At 41.0% G+C, this 22,064-nt stretch overlaps 1 long non-coding RNA gene across 1 annotated transcript; it reads left to right on the top strand.

Moving 5' to 3' along the window:
* Positions 1-469: 469 nt before the first annotated feature.
* Positions 470-20,487, top strand: LOC310635720. Its single transcript, XR_014491490.1, has 3 exons — positions 470-558; positions 2,537-5,107; positions 20,243-20,487. It is a non-coding gene; the product is annotated as an uncharacterized lncRNA (long non-coding RNA).
* Positions 20,488-22,064: the final 1,577 nt, after the last annotated feature.

Below are 22,064 nucleotides of genomic sequence, written 5' to 3' on the forward strand. Positions count from 1 at the left end.
TTTCACATGTAAAGGCTGCTCTGCCTTGCAGATGAAGCTGATGGAGAAGAGCTGTAGGAATATTAATTTGAGGAGAAAAGGGATTGTGGCTTTGATGACAGGATCTCCAGGTTTGTTAGCAATTCCTTTTGTGATCTCGTTTTCTTAGAGCTGCTTGCTTGTTTCCCTTTGATGGTTGCTCCGTGATAGCAGCACTAAGATGCTAACATATTCGTTGCATCCTCCTTGGTATTGGCGATGTGAGAAAAAATGCACATCTTGCAACTGCTTTAGGTCGAGACGGAGCAACGTGATTTTCAGCTTCACGTCACTAGATGGCGCACTATAGATAAGCTCCAGGCAACTCGTCACTGCAAGTAGAGCATCGGAAATTGAGGCGAAAGGAAACATTCGAATATTAGATTGCTAGAGAGGATTTGGAGGAGAGGAGGTCAACAGCAGAGAAACTTCCTCTTCCGCTTCTCCGCTGGGAGGACGGAGGCGGGGAGGCCGGTTCTCCTGGTCTTCCCAGGGTGGAAGCAGCAGCTGAAACGTAAGCTGAGGACAGGTGGAAGAGAGGCAAGTAGGGCTGCTTGGATTTCCCCAGGGTGTAAAAGCAGAGAAGCAACGAGGTTGAATCATGTCAGCTGCAACACATTCCTCCCCCCCGCCCCCCAGATTTTATTCCATTGATGGTGCATGCTTTAAAAAGTCTCCTTTGTGTTAGGGTTGACTCCTTGTGATTTTATGGACGTGTTTTTTTTTTCTTGGCAACAATTTGAAACTGATCTGCCAGTGCTGTGTTCGGGGATTTTGTTTTTACTTCCATATCTAGCAAACAAACATGGGATTTACTGGTGGTGTGCCATCCATGTATTAACCTGGCACAACCCTGAACTTTTTTAAAAAAAAATCGTTATTGGGCCCATTTGAGATGTTCGGTTTTATGGGTAACCCTACCTTATTGCTTAGCAGTCTTCAGTGCTACAGTAGTGATGAAAAGAAGACTTTAAACTATTCCTCAAAGTTGTAGCTGTCACAGTTATCTGGGGGTGACACTGGCTTGTATTTATGACAGTTGTAGAGTCCCACACATTTGGAGCGTTTATAACTGACTTCTATTAAACAAAATGAATTGAAAATTGACAGGAAGTTGCAAGTCACAGTTATGTGACATTACACTGAACAGACCACACTGATTCACTTAATGACCACAGCCAGAATGGATGTTGTAAGTTGGCATGGTTAACTGATGTCATAGTTAATGACCAAGTCATTTAGGAATGGACTTGCTGGTCCCAATGGCTGTCAGTAAGTGAGGACTACCTGAATTGGGATGTCATCAGCACCGTTGTAGGCAGTATTTCTTGTCTTTTTCTTATTTGGAGTGGGCAAAAATGGTCCTTTAAGTGTTGCTAAGGCTCTTGGGATCATTTCATAAGTTTCCCACCCACCCACCGACCACCATCGCTCTAAAATTAGGCCAAACAATGTGAGTGTAGCCACATATATTTGTATATATATAATGTGTCCCCAGCACTTTCAGATGATTGTTGTTGTTGTTAGTTGCGAAGTCGTGTCCGACCCATTGCGACCCAATGGACAACGTTCCTCCAGGCCTTCCTGTCCTCTACCATCTTCTGGAGTCCATTTAGGCTCACGCCAACTGCTTCAGTGACTCCATCCAGCCACCTCATTCTCTGTTGTCCCTTTCTTCTATTGCCCTCAATCTTTCCCAACATTAGGCTCTTCTCCAGTGAGTCCTTCCTTCTCATTAGGTGGCCAAAGTATTTGAGTTTCAACTTCAGGATCTGGCCTTCTAAAGAGCAGTCAGTGTTGATCTCCTCTAGGACTGACCGGTTTGAATGCCTTGCAGTCCAAGGGACTCACAGGAGTTTTCTCCAGCACCAGAGTTCAAAGGCCTCAATTCTTTGGCGCTCAGCCTTTCTTATGGTCCAACTTTCACTGCCATACATTGCAACTGGGAAAACCATGGCCTTGACTATACATACTTTTGTTGGCAGGGTGACGTCTCTGCTTTTTAGTATACTGTCTAGATTTGCCATAGCTTTCCTCCCCAGGAGAAAGCGTCTTTTAATTTCTTGGCTACAGTCCCCATCTGCAGTGATCTTGGAGCCCAGGAAAATAAAATCTATCACTACCTCCATTTCTTCCCCATCTACTTGCCAAGAATTGAGGGGGCCGGATGCCATGATCTTGGTTTTCTTAATGTTGAGTTTCAAGCCCACTTTTACACTCTCCTTCACCCACATCAAGAGGCTATATTTGATGATAACTCTTTGCAATTCTATGAACTCATGATTGATCCACGTTAATAAGTAAATTTCATAACTGAATGGGTATTTGAAAACTTGGTTCTCACTAGACATGTATACTGAAAATGAATCATAATTAATGTAAGAGGTTAAGTTAAGTTAGCATTTTGGCATCTTTGTTTTTTATTGTAATGTATGCTTTGGGATCTGTTTTTTTCCAAATGCTGTGCAGCCATTTTATAAGCAATAATTATACTAACCCTTTTATGTGAATGTTACAGGCAACAGAATGCCAAAGAGAGGACTATGGAGAACTGAGAATCACAAGCAGCATTAAAATGCAAAGCAAACCAAGGCAGAAGTCAAAATCTTAGTTCCTCTGGAAAACCCTAAAACTCTTCTTACCTAGCAGGTGACAGCAAGGAAAAGAGTTTTGAGCTGGACAAAATAGAGTATGTGGAAGAAAAATATCAAAATATCGAGGGGAATCATTTCCTAGTTCAGAAAAAGAGGGAAATGTTTGGAAGTCACTGAGAAGGAAAAAGTCACTTGGACAGCCACATAAGACAGAGAGTAATGCAGGCCTCGTCCTGTGATAAAGGAAACAGTAGTTTGAATCAAAGCTCCATCCAACAAGGGATTCAGAGTATTTTTGATGTCCTTGAGAATCCAAGAATATCAGTGGTAGAAAAGATCCACGGATGTGCCTATTGTGGGAAAAGCACACATTGTAGATCACAGCTGAATATTCATGAGAGGATCCACACTGAAGAAAAGCCATATCGATGCTCCCAATGCAGCAAAAGCTTTGGTCAGAACAGCTCACTTTTGTTTCATGGAAGGACTCACAACAGACAGGAGACCTACCAGGGCTCCCAATGTGGCAAAAGCTATAGTGAGTCGGGCAAGCTGATAATACACCAGAGAACTCACACTGTGGAGAAACTGTTTGAGTGTCCGGATTGTGGGAAAGGTTTCAGTCAGAATTCCTACCTTGTGATACACAAGAGGATTCACACAGGAGAGAAACCTTATAAGTGTCCGGTTTGTGGGAAAAGTTTCAATCGGAATTTTGAGTTGGTGATTCACCAGAGGACTCACACAGGAGAGAAACCGTATGAATGTCCGGATTGTGGGAAAAGTTTCAGTCAGAATTCCAATCTCGTGATACACCAGACAACACACACAGGAGAGAAACCATATGAATGTCTGGTTTGTGAAAAAAGTTTCCGTCGGAAGTCCCACCTGGTGATACACCACAAAACACACACAGGAGAGAAACCGTATGAGTGTCCAGATTGTGGAATAAGTTTCACTCAGAATTCTGATTTGGTGAGACACCAGAGTACCCACACAGGAGAGAAACCATATGAATGTCCAGATTGTGGGAAAAAATTTAGTCGAAATTCCAGCCTGGCAATACACCAGAGGACTCACACAGGAGAGAAGGCATATGAGTGCTTAGATTGTGGGAAAAGTTTCAGTCAGAATTCTCACTTGATGACACACAAGAAGATTCACAAAGGAGAGAAACCATATGCATGTACAGATTGTGGGAAAAGTTTCATTCGGAATTCAGACCTGGTGATACACCGGAGAAGTCACACAGGAGAGAAACCATATGAGTGTCCAGATTGTGGGAAAGATTTTAGTACTAGGTCTAGTCTTATCAATCATGTAGGTATTCATACAGGGGAGAAACCATTCAGATGCCTGGACTGTGGACGGTGCTTCACAAAAAATTCCTCCCTTACTGCGCACAAGAAAATCCACATGATGCAGGAGGTGATAAGTTTAGAGAAGTCTTGAAATTCATTTCCGGTCTCATTGGAAATCCAGATGAAAAACTGATTACTTACTTTGTGGCCTGAGTTAGTCAAATGTTTCATCATGAGACATCAAGGATAAGAGAGAGAAAAATGGAAAAGGTTAGTTTGATTAAAAACCAACAATACGTATCTGGCCATCAGCGGGAGTTAATGTATATTATTTACCTTAGCAGAAATAGCACAATTGGCAAATTGAGCATTATAGAACATAGGAAAGCAACTTGCAGATTTTCAGCCTTCTGCACCCAGGGTGTCTTCCAGATTTTGAGGCCAGAATTTCCCAGCCAGCATATTCTCGGAACAAAATGTCTGTGAGTCATAAGCAACGTTTCTGAGTGGTCCCAGTAAAGTTGCTGAAGCTTCTAAAAATACATTGTTAAAAAAAAGATGCACCCAGACTTTTATTAGAGATTGAAGCTTGAGGGAAAAAAACATTGTGGCTTTGAGCACAGGGTCTGTAGGTTTATTAACAACTCCTGCTGTGCTCTTGTCTTCTGGGAGATGTTTGCTTGTTAGCCAATTGGTACCAGCACAAAGATACTGACAAATTTGTTGGAGCTGTGAGAAAGAAATATGATGGGAAATGTTTTATTTCTTAAAAAAAAGCATTGTGTGGCTCTTTAAGTAGCTTTTGAGAAAGAAAAAAATGGGTTTTGTCAGCATTGCTGTGAATATGGGGATAAGAGGATGTAAAGTTGTTTCCATTTTTTTCATTCTTTCAGGGCTTCTTTTTAAAATTTTCCAAATAATTCCTACAAGTAAAGAGAGGTGTAATAATTGGAGCAGAGAACTGGAATATAGCTGTGCAAATGAATAATCCTAATTTTGCTGAATTTAGAAGAGACTAAAGAATTGCAGGTTTGTTCATTTCACTAACACAATTCAGAGAAAGTGGTTATATATTTTTTTTTCTAGTGAGTCACTTTGCATATGATCTGTCTGCAAACAGAAATCCACAACCAGGGCCAGGTGAGGGGTGAGGAGGAACCAAGAACCTATTTTGGCCTGAACCTCCAGCTCCAGGTAGCTTCAAATTTAAAGATGTTGAAAGTTTCTAAATTTTAAATCATTAAAATTATATTTAATGTTTCATTTTTGCTGCCATTTTTTTTGCACAGCTGTCATGTCTCATTATGGAGTAGGAGCTAAAAACCCTTGAAATGGCCAAAGCCTCTGAATCTTTTACAGCGCTATACTGTAGCCCAGGGATCTTCAAACTTGGCCCTTTTATGACTTGTGGACTTCAACTCCCAGAATTCTCAGCCAGCATGCCTGGCTGAGGAATTCTGGGAGTTGAAGTCCACAGGTCATAAAAGGGCCAAGTTTTAAGAGCCCTGCTGTAGTGCATAATCGTGTATTCTAAAATAATGTTCAGAATCCACCTGTGAGGAAAAATTATTGGCCATGGATTTCTGATTTCTTCAGGGAATAAAGTGGGACACTAAGACAGGCAACAGAAGAAAACTTGGATGACTTTATGGCTTTGCTGTCTACTGCAAGAGTTCACTGCAGAGTGTGACTTTTTTATCTTGGAGATCTCTTTTTTAAAATATATTTTATTAATTTTGTACAATGACATTCTTTAGTGCTTAGTAAACAACGTGTTGTCTGGGTTCAGAAATTTTTTAAAAACCATCAATAATAATTTCTATAGTTCCATAATCAATATATTAATGATATATTTCTTTGATCTTCTCTTGGTCCAGCAGTATTATCAACATTAAATTCTTAAAATTCAATACATATAAAGTTAGATATAAACCTTTTTCTTGTGTTTGTACAAATAACAGTAACCTCAGCATATAACATATTTTTGCATTAGCTTATATTTCAATTATATTTATAAAAGTCATCTTATTAAATCACTATATGTCCTATTTTCAAGATTCTTATTTAAGCTTAATTTCCCCTCTGTATTCAAACCATTGTTATCAGTCATAATTTTCTCAAATAACCTTTAAATACATCCAACCTTTTCATTCACTTATACACCATCCCAATATTTTTACATTTCATATATTATAAAAAATACTATACTACTTGTATATCTTATCTCTTTTACTGTGAGGCCCTTTTATATCCATAATTTATTCTTTTAATCATATTCAAACAAGTGTTTAATCATATAGTTACTCCATCTGGTAAATCGCATCAAATCTCTTAGACTTAATTCTAGCCTTCTTCTTTTGCCAGATAGATTTTGATCTCCATTGAGAGTCACCCCTAAGCAAGTTGAAAGTTGATTGTGTAATTCTATAAAACCTTCATGAACTTTTAGGGCTCTGCACATAGATGCTCTTCAGAAGCTAAGTAGCATCACATCTCATTATTTCAGTTGCAAAGGTCGCTTGCTAGCAGTCAAAAACAAAGCTGATAGCATTTAATCAGTGAAAATATCTTGCAAACGCCTTAGGGCCAGGCAGAGAAGAGACAAGAATGTTTTTCTACCACCTATCCGGGCATGGCGGTCACATAGGCAACCTCTGCGCCTGCAAAGCGGACGATACATCAGGCGCCGTCTGTGGTTGAGCTTAAAGGAGTTAAAATCATCGAGTAGTGCATTGCTAGAACGGAGGGGAGGAGAGAAGAAGTGGAAAGGAACTTCCTCTTCCTGATCACTCACGGGAGGAAGGTGGTGTGCAGAACGGCTTTTGTGCTGTTCCCAGAGTCGAAGCAGCTGAAAGGTGAGTTGAGGGCAGGTTGGAGAAAAAGCCGAGAGCAAGTTGGGCTTTTTGGTTTACTCCACTGCGTGGAAGTAGAGAAACAGCTGGGCTGAAGCATGTCAGCTGCTGCTGCATGTTCCTTTCCTGCCTAATAATAATAATAATAATAATAATAATAATAATAATAATAATAATAATAATAATAGTTGGAAGGGACCTTGGAGGTCATCTAGTCCAACCCCCTGCTCAGGCAGGAAACCCTATACCATTTCAGGCAAATGGCTGTTCAGTCTCTTCTTAAAAACCTCCAGTGTTGGAGCATTCACCACCTCTGGAGGCAGGTTGTTCCACTGGTTAGTTGTTCTAACTGTCAGGAAGTTTCTCCTTAGTTCTAGGTTGCTTCTCTCCTTGACTAGTTTCCATCCGTTGCTTCTTGTCCTGCTTTCAGGTGCTTTGGAGAATAGCTTGGCTCCCTCTTCTTTGTGGCAGCCCCTGAGATATTGGAACACTGCTATCATGTCACCCCTCACCCTTCTCTTCGTTAAACTACACATACCCAATTCCAGCAACCGTTCCCTATATGTTTTAGCCTCCAGTCCCCCGCTGGTGCTGCATGCTGTTAAACTGGGGGCTGCAATTTTCTGCTGGTGGGAAGATTTAAAGTCTCCTTCAAGTGAAGGTTGATTCCTATCGGAATGGCTTCCGTCCAGAGGTTGTGGTTGCTCCATCAGTGGAGGTTTGTAACAGTAACAGAATTGGAAGGAGGTCGTCTGTTCTAATCCTTTGCTCAAGCAGGAGACCTAATATCATTTCAGACAAATGGCTGTCCAGTCTTTTCTTAAAAGTCTCCAGTGATGGAGCACCCACAACTTCTGAAGGCTGTTCCACTGGTTAATTGTTCTCGCTGTTAGGAAGTTTCTCCTTAGTTCTAGGTTGCTTCTCTCAATTAGTTTCCATCCCTTCTTCCCACTGTGTCCTACTGTTTGCTTTTGTATTTTTGTGTTTTATTCGACAATCTAATATTAATGTTACAAACTGGGGAAAAAGAAAAAGAAATTTCTTTGGTGGGGGTTCCTTTGCTGAATCACCTTCCCTTTGCACTGACAAATGTATGATGAATTTCTCCATATTTATTAATATGCACCGCTACCTTGGTGGTCAGCTGACCGGTCGGCCCTGTTTCCTCCCTCCCTGCCCTCTTTCTCCTCAGCCTTCACTTGCAAAAGCCCCTCCCCTCTCTCTCACACACACTACTCTCCACAAAGTTTTCCTCCCCCTCCGTCTCACTGCTTTTCAGACAAAAGTCTTTTATCTTCTGACTCTTTCTCCAATGTATTTTTTTCCATCTCTCCCTGTCCTGCCAAAATTGCCTCCTTTTATCTCCTCTCCTGTCTCCACACCTCTCCTCCCTTCTCAGGTGGGAGGTCCCAGCCTTTGTCTCGCCCCAGCAGCCCTGAAGGACTCACTGTCAGGGCAAGTCCGTGTAACCCCGGCCAGGTGCCAACGTACCACTGGTTGAAAAGCCCTGCTTGATATGTTTTAGCCTCCAGCACCCTAACCATCCTTGCTACTCTTCTCTGTGCTCTTTATGGAATCTCCTTTTTAATACTGTGGCAACCAAAACTGGATGCAATATTCCAAGCGTGGTCTTACCAAAGCATTATAAATTGGTACGAACACTTTGCATCATCTTGATTCTATCTCTCTGTTTCAGCAGCCTAGGATTGCATTGGCTTTTTTGGCCATTGCATCACACTGATTAAGTGATAGTCCACTAGGACGTCAAAATCCTTCTCACAGTTGCTGCTATTAAGCCAGGTTCCATCTATTCTGTACCTTGACATTTGGATTTTCTTGGCTGACTGAGTGTAAAACCTAATTTTTCTCCATTGAATTTCATTTTGTTAGATAGGGCCCAGTGTTCAAATCTATCCAGATTCTTCTGTATCTTGAGGCTGTCTTCTAAAGAGTATTGGCTGGTCCTGGTTCCAACTCATCCTCCTCTTCCTCCGAACTGGGATCCGTTGAAGCCATACCAATCAGCTTTTTTCCAGTCCACTGGCAGTTCCCAGGTATTCGAGGAGCTTTGAAAGATAGTTCAATGGTTCTGAGATCAGGTCTGTCAGTTCCTTCAAACTCTGGAATGTAATGAATCTAGTCCTGATGATTTGATTTTTTTACCATTTTCTTGCCTATTTTAATTTGTATTCCTAGTTTGTCTTTTACAGTTCTGTTTTTGGTGGATTGAACTATTTTTCCTTTTTGTGTGAAAACAGATGCAAAGAATGAATTAAGCAGCCCCACTTTCTCCCTGCTGCCAGTCACTTCCTTTCCATCTTCTCCCATTAGTGAGCCAATTGTTTCCTTAACTTTTTTTCTTGTATTTTACTTGTTGAAAGAAACTTTGAAAATTATTTTTTACATTTGTAGCAGGTCTTCATTCATTCTGAACCTTAGCTTTTCTGATTTCATTTTTGTAGATTCGGGCTATATGCTGGTATTCTACCTTAGTTATGTGTCCCTCTTTCTATTTTTGATACTTATACTTTTGTTTTTCAGTTTATCGAAAGGACTCACTTCTTTAGATTTCTTATTTTTCTTTTCCATAAGTATTTTGCTGGACTGGGCTTTTGTAATGAGATTTTTCAGTTTCCTAAGCTTCTTGAGTTGTTTTCTCCTCTAAGATTTTCATACATGGAGTCCTTCCCAAGCTGCCTCTAGGTTTGTTAAAATCAGCTCTTCTAAAGTCTAAGACACTAGATTTTGTCCTGTTGCTTGTGTCTTCATTACATTGAATTCCAATATAACATGGTCTTGCTCCCCCAAATTTCCTGAAACTTCAACCTCCTCTATCATTTCATCTTTGCTAGTAAGAATTTAGGTCAGTGTAGGAGACCCCTAGTTCCTTCCTCTGTCTTTTGGATGACAAAATAGCCATCTATGTTCATCAGAAACCTTTAAGATAAGATTGGACAGCCATTTCTTCGGAATGGTAATAGGGTCTCCTGCTTGAGCAGGGGATTGGACTAGAAGACCTCCAACATCCCTTCCAACTCTGTTATTCTGTTATGGACTTGCTATTTTCTTGGCAAAAAGATAGTACTTACTTTGCCACTGGTGTATATTTTTTTTACTTCCATGTCTTGCCAATAAGCACAGAATTTCTTGTTGGTGCCCCATCTGTGTATTTACTAGGTTCAGCTGTACTTAATCCAACAGTTTTTTAAAAATAGCTATTGAGGACCTTTGGGATGTTCAGTTGTATAAGTAGTTCTCACTTACCACTTGTTCCCTGAGCCTTCTAAGTTATTATCGTACTGTAAAAGTAGATGTATGGCTGGTCCACAAATTTGTACTCATTGTAGCACTTGTTCAGTGACCCCACATCAGCATTTCATGTGGTTATGAAGGTGCAAGTAAAGGAGATGCACCAATTTGAGTGCACATATGTGATGGCTGCAGCATCCCACAATCATGATCCCCATTTGTGACTTTCCCAGCTAGCTCCTGACAAGCAAATCAGTGGAGATACCAGCAGGAATTTGCAATTCACAATCATGTGAAATTCCCTTTAACAACCCATAGTGATTTGCTTAACAACTGCAGAGGAACTGATGTAAGTTGGCTCTTTCATTTGACATCATGCTCATGATCTTGCTTAGTGACCAGATACCAATCCCAATTGCAGTCAGTAAGTGAGGAATTTTTGAATTGAGCAGTTGTGGACAGTATTTTCTGCCCTTATTTAGAGCTGAGCAAAACGGGTGCAGAGACTTTAGGCAAAGATTTCATCAGCTAAAGCCCCACATATCTAAAATTAGCTTAGAAGGATTGAGTGTAACCATTTTGGGAGATTTTTCAGGATTGAAGGTCATGAATTTTCCACATATTTACATTTGCAAGTGTCTGTATTTGTCTCTGTATAAATATATTTGCAAATCTATAATCTATCCCCAGCACATCCAGATATATTTGATGATAACCCCTTTGCAAGGCTAAGAATTTGTGATTGATCCAAGTCAACAAGAGAATTTCATGATTGAATTGATATCTGCACTAGGATCTTGATAGTCTTCCATATGTCAAATGAATCATTAATAATGTAAGAGATTGTTCTAATATTGTGGCTTGTTTGCTGTTTCGTTGTAATGTATACTTTTTTCTTTTTTTCACATCTTCTGCAACCATTTTATATGCAATAAAGTTACACATTTCTTTGAATCTTATACATAAAGAGGATGGTAATAAGAGCACTTGGACAACTGAGAATAACAAGCAACATAGAAAAGGAAAGAAAATTGAGCCAGAAATCAAAATATTTTCCATTTCCTTCAGAAAACCACACAAGTCTCCCTCCCTAGCAGTTGACAAGACAAAAGAGAGAAAATTAAGAAGGATTTCAAGCTAGAATAAATAAAGCATATGGAACTCAAGATACATTGTAGGAATAATTGAAGGAGATTATTTTTCATTCAGCAAAAGAGGGAAATACCTCGAAGTCAATGAGGAGGAACAGATCACTTGGATAATCGTGTAGGTGATGCAGACGTTGCCCTAGGAGGAAGAAAATGGCTTGAAACAAAGCACCACTAAACAAGGGATTACACATATTTTTGACCTCAATAATATCAATGGTGGAAAACCTCCACAAATGTCCCTATTGTGGGGAAAAAACAAATTAGAAATCACAGCTCATTATGCACAAGAAGATCCATACAAGAAAAAAATATATCTGAACGTGGCAAAAGCTTTGGTCACAGCAGGTCCCTTGTGGTTGATGGAAGGACCCACACAGGAGAGAAGCCATACAAGTGTTCCCAATGTGGTAAATACTTTAGTGAGCATGACAACTTGAGGATACATCAAAGGACTCAAATCATGTATGATTGTCCAGACTGTGAAAGTTTCATCGGAAATTCCCAGCTCATGAGACAACAGAGGACTTGCATAGGAGAGAAACCCTTTGAATGCCCTATCTGTGGGAAACGTTTCAGTCACAATTACAGCATGGTGAACCACCAGAAGACTCACACAGGAAAGAAACTGTTTGAATGTCCTGATTGTGGAAAAAGTTTTATTAGAAATTCTCATCTCTTGAGACACCAGAGGATTCACACAGGAGAGAAACCCTTTGAATGTCCAGACTGTGAAAAACGTTTCAGTCAAAATTCCAACCTGGTGATACACCAGAGGACTCACACAAGAGAGAAACACTTTAAATGTCCTGATTGTGGGGAATGTTTCATTAGAAATTCCTACCTCATGAGACATCAGAGGACTCACACAGGAGAGAAAGCCTTTGACTGTCCTGATTGTGGGGAAAGTTTCAGTAAAAATTCCCACCTCATTAGCCACCAGAGGATTCATACAGGAGGGAAGCCCTTTAAATGTCCTGACTGTGGGAATAGTTTCAGTCAAAATTCCTACCTCGTGAGACACCAGAGGACTCACACAGGAGAGAAACCCTTTGAATGTCCTGATTGTGGGAAAAGTTTCAGTCGGAATTTCAGCCTGGTGATACACCAGAGGACTCATACAGGGGAGAAACCATATGAGTGTCCAGACTGTGGGAAAGATTTCAGTACTAAGTCTAACCTTATAAATCATGTCCGTATACACACAGGGGAGAAACCATTTAAGTGCTCTGAGTGTGGACAATGCTTCAGGAAACATTCCACCCTTATCACACACAAGAAAATCCACATGAGGGTCATATGATGGGTGTAGAGAAGGCTTGAATTTCATTTCTATTGTCCCGTTGTATGTCCAGGTGAGAAATTGACTATTTAATTTGACTATAAAGAATTTGCCTGATTTTTTGTAGTCAGATATGTCATGGTATAAGATGGGAAGGATGAAAGAAAAAAATGGAAGATGTTAGTTTGATAATGACTATCAGGCCAGCAGCGGGGGAGACTCAGCAGGTGACTGGCAGGCATCTGCAATTGCAAGGGTAGGGGCAGTGGTGGGATTCAGCCAGTTTGCACTACTACGGCAGAACCGGTAGCTAATTTTTTGTTGCCCAGGCCCAGAATGGACTTGCGGAAGCAGTATCCACACAGAGAATCAGTTGTTCACATATTTGAATCCCACTGGGTAGTGGGGCTTGGGGGGGGGGATGCTCAGGCAAACGATGATAGGCCTTAACTTCTGGCGGGGGGGACACATGGGTGCACAGGCAAACGGCAGGGCTGGCATGGCTTCTGCATTTGCGGGGAAGAGTTGTCAAGCCAGCTGCCCCACCCCATTCTGTCCAATGCTGCCAGCATGACACCGAACTGGCAATTGGCCTGCTGCCTTCCTCCTGCCAGAAGTTGCGGCCCATCGTCATTCACCTGCACACTCAATTCCCCTGTCCCTGCAGTTGCAGTTGCAGATGCCGTGCCAGCCCTGCCATTCACCTGCTGAGCCTCCCCCCCTCCTGCAACACCAGAATCCGTGTTGGCCTTGTTCCTCTTTCCTTCTTTCATTTGAGTTGTAAATCAAGCTGTCTTTGTAAAGCCCCTTTGAGGCACCCTTCCCTCCCTTGCTGGTTCCCCCCCCCAACACAGATTCACCTGTCTGACCCCCAGTGGCCCTGGAGGCTACTATTCCCACCACCATCCTCCCTCTGGTCCTGGTGATTGAGCTGCAAGTCTCCAAAATCTGCATAGCAGCCGCAGCACTTTTTTAAAAAAAAGTCTTGCATTGCACACTGCCCCAGCCCCTTCGATCATCCATTGCACACTGCTCCCCACAGCACCATGGCTTCTGCCTGCCACCCAATTGGCTGCCGACTATTTGTCCCATGCAGCCAAAGGCCCAGGACAAAGGGTGCCTCGGTGAATGGGCTGGGGCCAAAGGGCGCAGAGCAGAGGGCCAGCTGAGGAGGAAAGCGGGATGTAAATAGGCAGAGGCTGGAGGCAAAGGAGGCATGGCCAAGAGTCTGTGCCTAAAGGTCCTGTTCTGTCCATGACTGAGTGGAGAAGACAACTTGTATCTCCCTGCTCTTAGCCTAGCATTGTCAACCACCATATCCTTTGCCTAGAGGGCCCATTGCAAAGACTGAAAAAAATGGCCTTGGAAGATATACAAATGCCACTTCTAAAGAGACGAGGGGAAAACATCGCAAGTCTGCAACACACTGATCCTATTCAAAGGGACTCAGACAATCACCTCCCTAAGTCACAGGAGTATAAGAAGGAGAGGGACTGTGATATTCAGGTTCTGAGGTTTTGCTGGTAAAAAATACAGGAAACCAGAAGTTGCCTTCAAGCTTTACGTTTCTATTCAGCTGAACAAAAAAACTGGCTCTTCTAAAAGGGAGCAGCCCCGAAAGACAAGAAATCCTTGTATTTATTCCTTCTGGTTACATAAGCAAGCCATCCAGTAAAGCTGACATTCGTACGATAAAGATTTCACCCAGTAAGTCTGGCATACTATAGATAAGAGAGCAGAAGTAACTAAACATGTTCCTTTTGGGGTGTTTCCCTAAAGATATTGTATGTTCTTGGGTGGGTTAGGACATTGGGTGTTTTCCTTGTTGACCTTTCATGACCCTGCATCCAGGCAAGAGCCCAAAGACAGTAGGGCCATCTGCACATTGACAATTGATATTTCCTATACTGTTCCCTAATTCCGGGTCAACAATAGTACGAAGAAGATATTTTGCATGTTTTCACCCAAAAAGAAAACACGACTCAACTTATTAAAATCAGAACCATAAATGACAGGTTAGGAATGCAAATGTAAAATATGCAAAAATAAGGTAAGAGAACACCTGTTGGCTTCAGACCACTTCAAATCACTGAGTCTGGATGGACTACATCCCAGAGTTCTGAAGGAACCAGCTATATTTTGGGGGGAGGAAGAAGATCCAGTTTGATGTAGTGAAGGCACCAGGTTAGAGATTGGGAAATGCTCGGTCCTAGTCTCACCTTAATTGCAAAGCCATTTTGCAATTTTGGCCAGTCCTATCAGGCCTATGAGGCAGAAAAGGGGGAAACCACTTGACTGACTTGAAGGCACCAAAAACAAGCATGCAGTGTACGGCTCAATGATGGAAAGTCACAAGTTCTAATTCAGTGTTATACATAAAGGAGTTCTGGAATATTGAGAGCCAAAAAGTATGTCTTGGGAGATATGGAAGCTGTCCAGGGGCCATTTACCCTGTAAATTTACAGCATGCCACACATAGTTTTGTATGCCATCATGAGTTCCTAAATGCAAAGGAAATAAAATTTTGGAGTTATATTATTCCAGATTCCTCCACATAACAGAGCTTACAGCCAATAACTGAAATGGCCACTATCACCACCCAATCTGCCTCTGTTAGACCCCTTTTTCTAGGCATTGTTCTACACCAGGGGTGTCAAACTCAATTTCATTGAGGGCTGCATCAGCATTGAGGTTACCTCAGGGGGCTGGGTGGGCGTGGCTAAAGTGCGTATGGCCTACTGGGTGGGCATGGCCAGCTCTACATCGTTCGCATCAAGGGTGCCTATGAGGGCCTGGGCAGGAGTGGGACAGATCTGAGGGTCTCTGGCAGAAGGAGGGTCTCTGGGCCAGGGCCAAGGCAGTGGGGGCTGTTTCCTGGATGGCTTCATGGGCCACATGAAACCTTCGCGGGCCTTGTGTTTGACATGTCTGTTCTACACTTTTCTCTCTCAGTGATCTAATTGAGACTTCCATGCAGGCAAATTTACAGAAGCACATGGCATTTAGCATAAGTAAAATTTCCTCCTTCAGGAATGAAGCTGACATACTGGGTGCTCTTGGATGTAGCCCTGACCAACAAGAGTGAAGTTGGCTTCCACAGAGCATCTCACCTGATGATGCTGCCATGTCATAAATCCTTGGGAGCCACAGAAAATCAGTCTTAAAGTTTTGAGATGTAGAGAGGTTTTGATCTCCACTGAGAGTCACCCCTAAGAAAGTTGTGTAATTCTGTAAAACCTTGAACTTTTAGGGCTGTGCACATAGATATCTATATATAGATCACATGGTGTAACAAGATGGTGGGTTTGTTGTCACTGAGTTGTGGAAGGGGCACGAAGGGAGGCTCAGCCAATCTCAATGTATACATAGTTGTTCATTCAGAGAGAGAGAGAGAGAGAGATGGTATATATGTATATAGAATGTGAATATGTGTGTTATGTATGTTTATGGATATATATATATATATACTTTCTCTTGAGAGCAGACAACAGAATTTCCTTTTTAATGTGGCCACTGTGCTTCCAGTAAAAAAAATGACAATAAAAGTTATCTTATTAATAGAGGTGCTACTTAAAGGTTACCTTGCCAGAGTGACTTGGGTCAGAACACTGATATAGTTCCCATCTTCAATAAAGGGGGAAAATTCACAAAACTACAGACCAATCAGCCTGCCATCAATGCCTGAGAAGATCCTGGAAAAGATAATCAAGCAAAAGATCTGCAAACACCTAGAAGGAACCAAACCTATAACCAGAAGGCAACATGGGTTTGTCAAAAAAGATCATGCCACACAAATCTTATTTCTTCTTTGATAAAGTGACTAAATGCCAGCAGGAATTTGCCTTTACCAACCCACAGTGATTTGCTTAATAACTGCAGAAGCTCAGATGTAAATTGGCACTTTCATGTGACATTATGTTCATGATGGGGCTGCTCAGTGGCCTGATACCAGTCCCATTTGAGGTCAGTAACTGAGTAGTAGTTAGTTGAATTGGGATATAACCAGAGTAGTTGTGGACAGTATTTTCTGCCCTTATTTGTAGCTGAGCAAAATGTGTGCTTTAAATCTTGCACAGCCATTAGGCAATATTTCATTGGTTAAAGCCCACATCTCAAAAATTAGCTCAGAAGGTTTGACTCTAACCATTTTGAGACATTTTTCAGGTTTGAAAGACATGGACTTTCCACGTATATATATTTGTAGGTGTCTGTAATCTGTATTTGTCTATGCATATATCTGCTATTGTATAATCTATCCTCAACACATCCAGATATAGTTGATGATAACAATTTGCAGTGCTAAGAATTTGTGATTGACCCAAATCAACAAGAGTATTTCATGATTGGATATTTGAACATGGATGTCAGTAGTCCCATGTGTCAAATGAATCATAAATAATGTAAGAGATTATTCTAGCTTTGTGGCATGTTTGCTTTTTCGTTGTAATGTATACGTTTTTCCCCCCACATCATCTCTAACCATTTTATATACAATTAAAGTTACACTTTTCTTTGAATCTTATAGACAAAGAGGATGACAATAAGAACGCTCTGGACAACCGAGAGTAATAAGCAACATTGAAAAGGAAAGAAAATTGAAATCAAATCGAAATGTTTTCCATTTCCTTTAGAAAACCACACAATTCTCCTTTTCCAGCAGCTGATAGACAAAAGAGAAAATTAAGAAGGATTTCAAGCTGGAAGAAGTAGCGCATATGGATACATTATATGAATACATTACATGAAAAGTCAAGGGAGATTATTTTTCCATTCAGCAAAACAGGAAAATATCTGCAAATCATTGAGGAGGAAAATGTTATTTGGAAAGCCATTGATGCAGTGATGCAGCCCTCGCTCTGGGAGGAAAAAAAACTGCTTGAATCAAAACATCACTAAACAAGTGATCATTGTGGAAAAGCTCCATAGATGTGCCTATTTCGGAAAAAGCACATATTTCAAATCATAGCTACACAAGGATCTACAGTGGAGAAAACCCCCAGAAGTGTTCCCAATGTGGTAAATACTGTAGTGAGCATGGCAATGTGGTGATACATCAGAGGACTCAAATCACGTATGAATGTCCAGATTATTCATTGGAAATTCCCACCTCATGAGACAACAGAGGACTCGCATTGGAGAAAAACCGTTTGAATGCCCTATCTGTGGGAAAAATTTCTGTCACAATTACAGCCTGGTGAACCACCAAAGGACTCATACAGGAGAGAAACCCTTTGAATGTCCTGATTGTGAAAAAAGTTTTAGTCAAAATTCTAATCTGGTGAGACACAAGAGGACACACACAGGAAAGAAATCCTTTGAATGTCCTGAGTGTGGGAAAAAATTCATTAAAAATTCCCACCTCATTAGCCACCAGAGGACTCACACAGGAGAGAAACTGTTTGAATGTTCTGATTGTGGAAAAAGTTTTATTAGAAATTCCCACCTTGTGAGACACCAGAGGACTCATACAGGAGAGAAACCTTTTGAATGTCCTGATTGTGAAAAACGTTTCAATCAAAATTCCAACCTAGTGATACACCAGAGGACTCATACAGGAGAGAAACACTTTGAATGTCCTGATTGTGGGAAAAGTTTCATTAGAAATTCCTACCTCGTGAGTCACCAGAGAACTCACACAGGATTGAAACCCTTTGAATGTCCCGATTGTGAGAAAAGTTTTACTAAAAATTCCCACCTCATTAGCCACCAGAGGATTCACACAGGAGGGAAACCCTTTAAATGTCCTGACTGTGGGAATAGTTTCAGTCAGAACTCCCATCTTGTGAGACACCAGAGAACTCACACAGGAGAAAAACCTTTTGCATGTCCTGATTGTGGGAAAAGTTTCACTCGGAATTCCAGCTTGGTGATACATCAGAGGACTCACACAGGAGAGAAACCTTTTGAATGTCCTGATTGTGGGAAATGTTTTAGTGAGAATTTCAGCCTGGTGAAACACCATAGGACTCACACAGGAGAGAAACCATTTGAATGTCCTGATTGTAGTAAACGTTTTGGTCAGAGTTCCCAGCTTGTGATACACCAGAGGACTCACACAGGAGAGAAACCTTTTGAATGTCCTGATTGTGGGAAAAATTTCAGTAACAATTCCAGCCTGGTAACACACCAGAGGATTCACACAGGAGAGAAACCCTTTGAATGTGCTGACTGTGGGAAAAGTTTCAGTCGGAATTATGATCTGGTGATACACCAAAGAACTCACACAGGAGAGAAACCCTTTGAATGTCATGATTGTGGTAAAAGTTTCAGTAAAAATTCCAACTTGGTGAAACACCAGAGGACTCACACAGGAGAGAAACCGTTTGAATGTTCTGATTGTGGAAAAAGTTTCAGTGAGAGATCCCATCTTATTGCACACCAGAGAACTCACACAGGAGAGAAACCATTTGAATGTCCCGATTGTGGGAAAAATTTCAGTCAGAGTTCCCAGCTCATTATACACCAGAGGACTCACACAGGAGAGAAACCGTATGAATGTCCAGACTGTGGGAAAGATTTCAGTACTAGGTCTAACCTTATAAATCATGTGCTTATACACACAGGGGAGAAACCATTTAAGTGCCCCGAATGTGGACAGTGCTTCAGGAAACCATCCACTCTTATCACACACAAGAAAATCCACATGAGGCCCAAAGTGATATGTTTAGAGAAGGCTGAATTTCATTTCTAATGTCCCATTGAGAAATTGACTATTTAATTTGACTACAATAGATTTGCCTGATTTTTTTGTAGTCAATTATGTCATGGTATTAGATGGGAAGGAGGAAAGAAAAAATTGGAACATATTAGTGTGATAATGGCTATCTGGCCATCAGCAGTAGAAGGTGCTGGCTATGTATTTTTACAGAAATTGGAAAAATCTGTAAAAGTCTTTTGGGGAGTGTTCTTTGCATTTTTATCTTGATAAAAGATAGAAATGCCATATCCCAGCCTCAGGGAAGGAGGCTCAGTCAATCTCAATGTATACATGGTTGTACTTTGACAATAAAGGTTCATTCATTTTCTCCCTGGGTGTCCTCGAGATTTTTAGCCCCACAATTTCCCAGCCACCATCTCTTCAGGAGTACTCAGACAATAAAGATTGTACTTCTTCATAAGAAAGGAATAGAGTAGAGTATAGAATAGAATACCCATTGCTCCCCTTTCTTGCCTTCTGGGCCTTTGGTTGTACACATCAGACATCTCCAAGAAAAAAAGTTACACTCTTTGCAATGAACTCTTGCGATAGCCAGCAAAGCTATAAACTCTTCCAAGTTCTTCTGCTCCCTGTCTTAGTGTCCCACTTTATTCCCCAAAGAAATCAGAAATCCATGGCTGATAAATATAATTTGTCCTCACTGGGGTAGATTCTGAACATTGTTTTAGAATGTATGATTATGTTCTACAAAATAGCCCTGTTAGAGATTCAGAGGCTTTCACCCATTTCAAGTGTTTTTAGCTCCTAAACATGATACATGATGACAGCTATGCAAAAAGAAAAAAAAGGCACCCAAAATGAGAGAAAGGAAATAGGAAAATATATGTGTATGTTACCCACTGCTTAAATTGTTGAAACACTTGTTTTGCTTTTTAGTAAATAACACAACCCATACCTAGAGAAATCAATCATTACCAAAGCAAATATGGGCCCTCCCATTGATGGGAATAGAGGGCCAATTAAATCAGAATGTACTAATAGAAAAATTCTGTCAGATTTCCTATTACTTCTTTTGTTGACAGGATATATCTCTCTAAGCTTCAAAAAATCTTATTTTGCTTTTTCTTTGTTTGCCAACAGATGCAGATGGTAGGGGAGATCATTGGAATGTGTTTGGAGCAGGTTAGTCTAGGAAGCAAGGTCATGCAAGATAGTTGCTAGGAAACAGTTTTCTCATAACAATTATCTAGTGCTTCATTTGGGGAATGTGACTTGCACTGTCAGGGGGAAGGGGAGTTTCAGTTTACTGTTCTGGCACCAAATTATCAGAGCTGTTTTTTTTCATTCATCAGTGCCGGTATGCCATGCTTAATAAAGTTTTGCATTAGAGATTGGAATGTCTCAGCTGTGCTTACTTTGTTGGGATCATCAACCGGAACCATTACAAACAGCACAATCAAATAGTTGTCACAACCATTTACAATCAAACCCACAGCCAGGTCAGGCATTCTCCATAATACTTTAAAACTTGCATGACCCAGCCTTCTGTGTAATAAATGAGCACACTCATGCTTTGGTTCATTTCAATTGTCTGCACAATTTCCTTGTGGTTCAAAAGATATAAATTGTTCAGTTTCCAACCTTTTGTACACACCTTGTTAGTCTTTGACTTTGCACATAGCCTTTGCAAAAATTACCTCATACCCTGCATTGTCTAAGCAAGATACACTCGGCAAATTGTCATGTAAATCTGGTACACACAAAACCTTATCAAACAACTTACCAATACATGGTACATAAACTGGTGCTTGCCCTTGTACAAAATAATGATCACCATTTACCAGGCTTACAAATTCCTGGGCAGCTGGTCCTAGACTGGAAAAAAGTTTTGGGTTATTTACAAGATGCTCACTTGCCCCATTGTCCAACAACCAAATGTCTTTAGTGTCTTTGCTGGTTGCTGTCCCCACAGAAATCTGTGTGTCTTCCTTCTTCCACTGTTGTGTTGTATTTTTTTAATCTTCTTAGTGGGCAGTTTCTCTGGATATGTTGAACAGATCCATATGCAAAGCAGGATATTACTATACAGACTTTCTCTCCCACCTTGTTAGCACTCTGGAATGGAGTTCCTTTTTGATTCACAGTTGCCTGTCTCGTCTTTTCTGTTCTTCCAAAAGCTTCCCAGTTACCTAACTCATAGTTAAATCATGCTTGTTCATGGGCTCAAGGCTTGTTACTAACACATCCCAAACATCAAGGGAATTAAGCACAACATACATTTTGGGTGCTTCTGAAAACAACATTCCTCACTCTTCTAATTCAAGGAATGTTTTCCTCATAACCTGGAGGTGATCTGACATACTTAATCCAAACTTCAGCCTTGCTCTATAAAGTTTTCTGGTGAGAGGTACTTTCCTACTTGTCGTTTCTCATAAATTCTGCTTTAGGCCAGCCAGCATTCTCTCTAGCAGATATAAGCCCACACACATGTACCACCTGACTATCTTCCAAGCATAAAATGCTGGCTAGTGCTTCCTTATCTTTCCTTCACCTCTCCTCATTGAGATCTGCTGGAGAATTGCTTACAGCTGTTCACAAATCCTCCCTCCGCAGAAACATCTCCATGAGAAATAATTCATCTCAAGGGGAGCTACAGGAAATCCTCCTTCCATTCCTGTAACAGATAGCATCGTATTGTCTTTACAGGCCAATCATCCTCAATCTACCTCAGGTTCATGAAGAAATTTTTACCTCAGAAAAACTTTACCTCTGGCTCTTCAGGGTACTTCTGGGTCCATAACCTGTTAGGGATTTGCACAGCCTGTGTCCAAAGATGCTGACGTGAACTGGTAGTTTTAAATAAATATATTTTACAACCGTACATACAGTAAACTAGATAGGAGCGTCATCAGGTAAATCAACAAAGCAGAAACCCCATGAGGTAAATTACAGAAAAAACCTA

The sequence above is a fragment of the Vipera ursinii genome (assembly GCF_947247035.1).
Source record: "Vipera ursinii genome assembly, chromosome: 2".
Taxonomy (NCBI): domain Eukaryota; kingdom Metazoa; phylum Chordata; class Lepidosauria; order Squamata; family Viperidae; genus Vipera; species Vipera ursinii.